Here is a 10184-nt window from a genome sequence, read left to right as displayed (position 1 = left end):
CTACCAACTGATTTATCCCAAAACCAAAAGAGAAACTTCCTTTTCCAAACATCTTGTTACACCCTAGTTACTGATAAATTGTATTGATGAGGTCTTGATGGTACTCTCTTATGTTGTCTTGAATACGATGAGTCTCAAACTACTACACGAAAATTGCACAAGTGTATATGTGGGTCACACTTGACTGGTCTTCCTTTGACTAAGAAACTTGTGGTATGGGTTATTATTGGCCTACAATGGAGTCAGATTCCTTGCAATATGAAAAGTAATGAAAAAGTTCTTGATATGTGGGAATCTAATTCATGCACCATCTTAGGAGCTTCATCATTTCACAACAATATGTCCATTCAGCTAGTGGGGACTCGAACTCATTGGGGAAATTCATCTAGCTTCTTCCAATGGCCACTTATTTATCATTATAATAACCAAATATTTTACCAAATTGGTTGAGGCCATTCCACTCATAACCTCTGTAGGAAAACAAGTCTCCATGTCCATCCTTAACTATATCATTTGTCAATATGGGATTCCAATATCCATAATCACAGATCATGGTAAACAATTCCAAACTAAGGATATCAAAGAACTATGTGAGAAATTTTACATCACCCATCATTCTTCCTCCATATATTTACCACAAGGAAATGGTCAAGTTGAGGCATCTTAGAACAAAACTATTGTCAATGATGTTAATCATGACTATGTTCAACTCAATCCAGCAATGTTTCAAATCACACATTTATTTGCACACCCACTTGAGCCACTCCATATTCCCTTGTCTTTGACAATGAAGTGATACTTCCCCTTGAGGTTGAGTTACCATTTCTTAAAGTGTCATTAAGGGATCTTATTCTAGATGAATACTACATTATATCACACTTACAAGAATTGGAATTACTAGATGAAAAGAGATAAAATGTTTTTGATCATTTGAAAGCTTATCAATAGAGGATGTCTCGTTAATACAATAACAAAGTGAAACCTAGATAATTTCAAGTGGGTAACCTATTCCTAGGAGAAAATCCAAAAAATCAAGCTGACAGACAAAAGAAAGGAAAATTTGAAGCAGATTGGCTAGGTTCTTTTGTGATCACAACAATATTCAAATCTGAGGCATATCAATTATCAAGTTCTGATGGAGAGTTGTTGGATGAACCTATCAAAAACATATACCTTAAGAAATTATATGTCTAAAATCCTAGTGCAAGGGATGAAAGATAGCAAAAAAAAAAAAAAATGCAAAAATACAAAAAAAAAATTAAAAAAATGGTAAAAACTTGGCAATAGCCGTCATTTGTGATAAAACTAGCTCTTCGATCTATTAGGATTCTTTAGAGTTTTCTGTCACCTGGTATATATCCATCATCCATTTTATCCAAACTCATCATCTGTCATGTACATAACCATAATAAATTTTTGACCATTTACATATCCACAATAAAAGTTCCATCATAGCTTGGTTTTCTTTGATCTTCATCCATATCTCCTTTTGTGTCTTTCTTCATCAATAAGTCAGTGCAATACCTAACTAGCGGCATGCCCCCGACCTAGTTCTAGAAGTGGATCTTTGACAAAACCATGTCTCAAAAGAGGAAGAAAAAGGATTATGTTTTAACAATCTTTGGACAAACAAATGACAACCAAGTGGTCCTTATCAATTGATTCAAACTATTGACTCATAACTCATAATGCTTAATCAAACTATTACCTACATAAAAATCTTTGACTTATCCAAAAATCTACTCAAATCACATAAAAATAACATGATCTTTGGCAAGATATTTGCGCATCTAGTGACAATTTTGATTGATTATTATCTAGTAAATGCATTCATCAATTTGATTTCATTGTTATCATGCTCTTATGCTATTCCAAGATGTCTCACTCGTACAAGTTAATCACTCCCATTTACCACTGTGACTAGAATATCTAGGATAGAACATGATATTTTTCTTTGTTTTTTGTTTGTGGCATGTTTTCTTATTATACTCATTGAACATTTATTTTGGGGTATCGATACCTAATGACCTTAATGCATTTATTGAGCATTCCATGCTGATAACTTTGATTGTCACACCATTGTGTCAATCATGAAGAGTCACACATCTCTTTACCTCACATATTTGTTCATATGATGAATTGGAAAACATTCCTTGTCTGTTGATCACACAAATGTAACTTAGGTCATCTTGGTTCAATTATACCTAGATGCTTGTCAAGTTTACAATATTAAAATCCATGTAAGGAATGCTCTGGTCATCCTGGTCTAATTATATCATGATGCTTGTGTACTCTTACAACAATAAAGAGCCCAATGATGATAAAAAATCATGCTACCTTTAGAAATAATATGTTACAAGAAAACAAAGAATGTGAACTTTAGTGTTGCATTTATAGCTTGCATTTCACCTATCCATATTCATTTTCCATATTCATCCACATTCATTTCATTTGAATGTGTGAGGTTCCTTTTATAGATTATGAGTCATTTCTTCTAGGTCTTTATTTTTCTTTCATTAGGTCTCTGAGTACCATCATGTTGTCAATAAACTGAGATTGGCCTAGATCATGGGCCAATACATAGCATGATACAGTCTCCACGTGACAATCAAAATACAATCACTCTTACTCAACAATGGTCTCAAAGATTGTGTGTCCAGAAATATCTCCGTCAACATCAATATATCTAACAAGTCCTCCTACACACACTAATCCAAACATACAATCAACTATCTTGAATCATTATCATCCAGAATCGTGATCTACCTATTTTATCTTACAACTGGTTTTAGCACATGTTTAACGAAAACTATATCATTTGTCTAAGCCTAATGGGGTTTCTAGCTAATGTTGCTACAATGACACCTACATTAGTTTTCTTAGTTATCTTCATCAAATAGATTGGTTACTCTACCCTATCGAACATCTAATTGCGTCACTGCCTATTAGTCCTAGACCATTTCTTTTCATTGCTTATCGAAACATTGCTCAAAATAACAACCTGATCAATCTTTCAAGGGGGCATCTCATACAGCCTATGTCATTCCAAATTTTGGGGCCAGGGCAAAAGGGTCAAGTGCTAGCTATCTTTGAAATAATGTGTTGTCCACACATTATTCCAAAGAGGGGCAAAATGCATATACTAAAAAACTGTCAAGTCAATTAATTAAATATTTAAATAATAAAATTTCCTCTATTAACCTTAATAAATAATTTAATTTATTAAGTTAATTCAACTCTTTCTCAATTAATTATATATTTTAATATTTAATTAATATCATTCCTCTATTAGTATTAATAAATTATTAAATTTATTAAATTAACTCATTTAAGTCAGTTACACTATCCTAAGTCTTCTAAATAATCATATTAATTAGTTTATTTATATTACTTAATTATCCACTCACTCAAATGACTAAGTCTTCCAGTCCACCTAGTCAGTCCATGTCATGTGCCACCTCATAGTTGCACCAATAACTAATTTTAATTAATTATAAAAATTTCTATTTATCCTCACCCATGTGTCCTATTTTATGGGGCCAAAAGAGGAGATTTGGCCTTGTTAATTCAATCTCTGAGACACTTGTCTCTAGGTGACTAAGTCCTCTTCCTCTTCCTCTAACAACTTGGTGTCAGTCAATCCACCTCATGTAGTCAATAGGGGCTCATGAGAAACATGTCCACGGAGTCCTCTCTAAAGCCAAAGTCCTCTCAAGAGGTCTCAATGAGATGTCTAACAAGTGTCTTTCCACTTGTCATGTCCCCTTTTCAAATAATTACAAATAATAACTTTTGCTAAGGCTGGCAAGCTCAAAAAGTGAAGTTTCAGGAAAAGGGGATAATATTTGGAAACCAGTGGATTAATAAATGAAAATTATTATTAAAAGATGTATTATTGAGCCCTCTTGGTCATGAGTTAGGGTTATGCCCTCTTTTAAAGGGGTTTGGAGGCATTTGGGGCTCATTCTAGAACTTGATTTTTGCTCATTACTTTGTTGTTCTTCTGCCAAATATGTGGAGAAGGAGACCCAAGGATGAGAGTTTTAAATTTTCTAGGAAGGCTAAGGATGATATTTTAAGGCTATTCCATATCCAAGCTCATGCAGAGTTTTCCCTTGTGCTAAACAGTGCAAATTTGTGGGTTTTCGGGTGTGTTTCTTGTAACAGTTTGGTGTTTTCGATTGAGTATTTCATATCAGTTTGGTTTTCTTCTATATTGAAAACATTTAGATGTTAAATAGAGCTAAATATGTGTATTAGGTTGTTGTTATATTTCTATGATAGATTATTAGTGTTTTGTGGTGTTTCCGAGCTATTTTGTGTTGTTTTCGAGAGCCTGATGAGCATTATTTTTGTCCTCTATTTGGGAGCTGTTGTGTAAAATCTATATAGATCTAGAAATTTCATTTTGTAGGCTTTTATGCTATCAAAATCTCTATAAAAATTTCTACTTTCAAATTTATTAATAATATGTGAAGCTGTGAAGTTTTTGGCACTATTTCGAGCATACTTGATTTGGGTTTTGTTGAGAAATTGGTTGATCTTTTGAAATATTGGTTGTTTGATTCTAAAATTTGATTAGAGGCCTTAAATATCATATAAAATCAGAAAGGGAACATTACAGTGGTATCCAATATTTCAAAAATCAACCAATTTCTCAACAAAACCCAAATTGGGTATGCCCAAAATAGTGCCAAAACCTTCACAGCTTCACATGTTATTAATAAATTTGAAAGTAGAAATTTTTACAAAAAAAATTCTAGCATAGTGGCTTACAAAATGAAAATTTCAAATCTGTATAGATTTTACACAATAGCTCCCAAATGGAGGACAAAAACAATGCTCATTGGGCTCTCGAAAACAACACAAAATAGCTCGAAAACACCACAAAACACTAATAATCTATCACATAAGTATAACCATGACCCAATACATATATTCAGATCTATTTTAACATCTAAATGTCTACAATACAACAAAAAACCAAACTAATATGAAATACTCAACTAGAAACACCAAACTCTTACAAGAAACACACTCAAAAACCCACAAATTTGCACTGTTTAGCACAAGGGCAAACTCTGCATGAGCTTGCACATGGAATGGCCTTAAAATCCCATCCTTTACCTTCCTAGAAACCTAAAAACTCCTATTCTTGGGTCTCCTTCTCCACACATGGAAGAGTTTTCTCTTGTGCTTAACAGTGCAAATTTGTGAGTTTTCAGGTGTGTTTCTTGTAAGAGTTTGGCATTTTTGGTTGAGTATTTCATATTAGTTTGATTTTCTACTATATTTTAGACATTTATATGTTAAAATAGAGTTGAATATATGTATTGGGTCATGGTTATACTTCTATGACAGATTATTAGTGTTTTGTGGTGTTTTTGAGCTATTTTGTGTTGTTTTTAGGAGCCCGATGAGCATTGTTTTTGTCCTCTGTTTTGGAGCTGTTATGTAAACTCTATATAGATCTAGAATTTCATTTTCTAGGCCATTATGCTGGTGAAATTTTTATAAAAATGTCTACTTTCATATTGATTAATAATATGTGAAGCTATAAAGTTTTTGACACTATTTCAAGAATACCTGATTTGGATTTTATTGAGAAATTGGTTATCTTTTGAAATATTAGTTGTTTGATGAGTTACATGGTGTTGTATACTTCTCAAAAATTGACTTAAGATATGGGTACCATCAAATTCCCATGAGGAGGGAAGATGTGGAAAAGACCACTTTCAGATGTCACTATGGGCACTTTGAATTCCTTATTATGCCTTTTGGCCTCACTAATGCACCAACAACATTCCAATCTTGTATGAATAAGGTATTCAAAAAGCATCTTCAAAAAAAAAAATTGGTATTATTTGATGATATCTTGATTTATAGTAAAACATGGGAAGAGCATCTAAAGCACATAGACACTATTTTGGGAATCTTGGAATAGTAATCCTTCTATGTTAAGCTATCTAAATGTGAGTTTGGTTTAATAGAGATCCTATATTTGGGACATATTATAAGCTCTAAAGGAGTACAAGTTGATCAACAAAAAATCCAGGCAATTTTGGATTGGCCTCCACCTACTAATCTTGCACATTTGAGAGGTTTCTTCGAGTTGTGTAGCTACTATAGGAGATTTGCCAAGGGATTTTCTCAGCTTGGTTCCCCCTTGATTGATTTGACAAAGAAAGGAGCTTTTATTTGGACAAAAGAAGCACAAAAAATATTTGATAAGCTTAAGGAGGTAATGAGTTCATGCCTTGTGCTTGCAATTCTAGATTTCTCTTTACCTTTTGTTGTTGAATGTGATGCTTCTGGAGAAGGTATAGGGGCTGTCCTAACTAAAAGGGGACATCCAATAACATTTGAGAGTAGAAAACTAACTCAATCAGAGAAAGGTTACTCCATCTATGATAAGGAGATGTTGGCAATCATGCATGCATTTCATAAGTTTAGACAATATTTGGCATGTGGGAGATTCATTATAAAGACATACCATAATAGCCTTAGGTTCTTTAATAGCCTCAGGTTCTTCTTGAACCAAAGGGATTTGAATGATCGTTAACAAAAATGGGTAAACAAATTGAAAGCTTATGATTTTGATATTGAATACGCGAAAGGAAAGAATAATGTGGTTGTTGATGCTCTCTCAAGAAAGCCCACTTTGTGTTCCTTAACATCTATCTCTGATGATTGGAAAGTCTCCATAATTTTAGAGTATGCTAAAGATTCCTTTGCCACCAAGATTTTGGATAAGTTAGTGGATGATAATAGGTACAAGGTTGTTGATGAATTGATTTATTACAAGAATAGGATATTCTTAGTGACATGATCAAAAATTAAGGAGAGGATATTGAGGGCCTTTCATGACACACCTTTGGCTGGTCATCAAGGATACTTCAAGACATACATGCAACTTCAAGAGTGGTTTGCATGGAAGGGTATGAAGGAGGATGTCCTTAAACACATTAAGGAATGTATGGTATGCCAACAAAACAAGAGTGAGCAAATTTTTCCTATAGGGTTATTACAGCCACTTCCTATTCCTAAACAAAAATGGGAAAGTATTTCCATGAACTTCTTCACTAGGCTGCCCAAGATTCAAGGTAAGGATTGCATAGATGTGGTGGTAGATAGACTAAGTATGCAAGTTTCTTTCCCATCACACCTGATTTCAAGGCATCACAAGTGGTAGAATTGTTCTTCAAGGAAATTTTTAGGTTACATGGCTTGCCTAGAAACATTGTTAGTGACCGGGATAGTAGATTCCTCAGCTTTTTTTGGAAGGAGCTCTTTCATTTGGCAGGAACTAAACTCAGTCTCAGTACTAACCATCACCCTCAAATAGATGGACAAATAGAGATAGTTAATAAATGGATAGAGGGATATTTGAGGAGCTATGTTTCAAATCAACAACATACTTGGGTGAAATGGTTGCACCTAGGGGAGTATTGTTACAATACATGTCATCACTTGTCTATTGCTTGCCTCCTTTTTGTGCTCTTTATGGTTATGATGCCCTTTCCTTTGTTGATCTAGTACTTTCAGATAGCAGAGTACTTGCAGCAAGATTTTGTAAAGCAAATCCAAGACATAATAAGGTCCCTCAAGGATAATCTACAACATGCACAGAACCAATAGAAGTTGTATGCTGATAGGAAAAGGACTGAAAGATCTTTTGAGGTGGGAGATTTGGTATTTTTCAGGTTGCAGCCATATAAGCAAAGCACCTTGAAGAAGATTGGGGTAGAGAAGCTCAAGCCAAGGTTCTATGGGCCTTATAAGATCATTAGGAAGGTAGGAGAGGTAGCTTATGAATTGGAGCTCCCACCAAACAACAAAATACATAATGTTTTCCATATCTCTTGATTGAAGAAGGTTCGAGGCTAGAAAACCATAGTATCTACAGAATTACCACCTCTTAATGATGAAAGGAAATTAGTTTTGATACCAGAAGAGGTTTTGGATACAAGAGAGAAAATATTGAGAAATAGGAGCATCATAGAGCATTTGGTCAAATGGAAAGGATTACTATTGGAGGATGCAACTTTGGAAGGAGCACATCTTTTTGAGTATCCCAACCTTTATTTCTTGAGGACAAGCAATATTTGGGAAGGAGGACTTGTCATGTCCCCTTTTCAAATAATTAAAAATAATAACTTTTGCTAAGGCTGGCAGGCTCAAAAAGTGAAGTTTTGGGAAAGGGGGCTGATCTTTGGAAACCAATGAATTAATAAATAAAAATTATTATTGAAATATGTATTATTGACCCCTCTTGGTTGTGAGTTAGGGTTATGCCATCTTTTAAAGGGGTTTGGAGGCATTTTGGGCTCATTCTAAAACTTGATTTTTGCTCATTGCTTTGTTGTTCTTTAGAGGCTGCCAAACCCGTGGAGAAGGAGACCCAAGGATGGGAATTTTCAAGTTTTTAGGAAGGCTAAGGATGTAAATTTAAGGCCATTCCATGTGTAAGCTCATGCAGAGTTTGCCCTTGTGCTAAACAGTGCAAATTTGTGGGTTTTTGGGTGTGTTTCTTGTAAGAGTTTGGTGTTTTCGGTTGAGTATTTCATATCAATTTGGTTTGCTACAGTATTATAGATATTTAGATGTTAAAATAGAGCTAAATATATGTAATAGGTTGGGGTTATACTTCTTTGATAGATTATTAGTGTTTTGTGGTATTTTCAGGCTATTTTGTGTTGTTTTCAAGAGCCCAATGAGCATTATTTATGTCCTCCGTTTGGGAGCTGTTGTGTAAACTCTATAAAAATCCAGAAATGTGATTTTTTTAGCCTATTATGTTGGTGAAATTTTTATAAAAAATTCTACTTTTAGATTTATTAATAATATGTGAAGTTGTGAAGTTTTTGGCACTATTTCGGGCATACCCGATTTGGGTTTTATTGAGAAATTGGTTGATCTTTTGAAATATTGGTTGTTTGATTTTAAAATCTGATTAGAGGCTATAAATATCATATAAAATCAGAAAGGGAACATTACACCTCTCCCTAACTTCTTTCGCACAACTTAGCTAAATCCTTGATTTCCTCCATCTCTCCAGCCAAGTCAATCTCATCCATCCATGTATCCTTAATAATCTCTCCACCATTGGATGTTGCCACCTAGGTTAGAGTCTGCCAAGAGTCTATAAAAGGAACCTCTTTCTCCTCATTCCCATATTTAGAATCATACTCAAATTTAGAATTCGAGATTAGCATTAGAAGCATTCTCAAGTAATTAGTTCTCAATTCCATAGATCCATTTTGCATTTCAATCATTCATATCCACCTTCATTTAGCTATCCTAGGATCATTCCATTTGATCTCACATTGAAGTTCACAATCTCCAACACCTTGAAGCAATCTTGTAGAAGGGAGTTGATCACAATCGAAGGGCTCATGAAATCAAGATGACTCAAGGCTAGGAGGACAAAGGAGACACACTACATATGGTAAGGGAAGGTAAAGATCCCATTTTGATTTGTAATCCTTCACTGCGTATGAGTTTATTGACTTGGATTAGTTTATTAGGCATTGCCACATATTTCTGCATACATAACCCATTCATAATAAAACCATGCCTTTTATTTAATTCTCCATAATAATCATCATTGTTTACTTAAGAAAAATAATAATGGTATTATAATTTGATGTTATAATAGAAAACTCTTTAAAAAAAGAGAAAATAAACATATAATAAAACTATAATCAAATACTATTTAACATTTAAGAGTCATCATATTAAAATAACAATTAAATATTATTAAAATAAAATTAATTTAGAACTAAAATCAATTTAAAATTAAATATTAATTAAAAACTAAATATAATTAAGTTCATTTTGACCATATTAAAAATTTAATATAATTTTTAACCCCTTTATGATAGCTTATTTTCCTCATTCGGGTAATCTAAATGTAATGCCCCGCCAGGGAACCCAAAAAGAAATTAACCTAAAGTTTCACTAAGTTTGCCAAACTTTTTTAAAAAAATAGATAATAACTTAACAACAACATATATAATTTAGCAAAAGCATTAACATTCACATAAACACATACCATAAAACATATTACATTTCTCAAGGGTCCCATGATGTTAAATCATGTTGTTTAATTAATATTAAAACCAATATATAACACATCCACATTAAAGAATAATTTCAAGTACAAATCCATTTAAATAACATAC

This window comes from Cupressus sempervirens, chromosome 2, assembly GCF_028749045.1.
Source record: "Cupressus sempervirens isolate cs-2001-9-10 chromosome 2, ASM2874904v1, whole genome shotgun sequence".
NCBI classification, from domain to species: Eukaryota; Viridiplantae; Streptophyta; class Pinopsida; order Cupressales; family Cupressaceae; genus Cupressus; species Cupressus sempervirens.
This window is presented reverse-complemented; position numbering follows the sequence as displayed.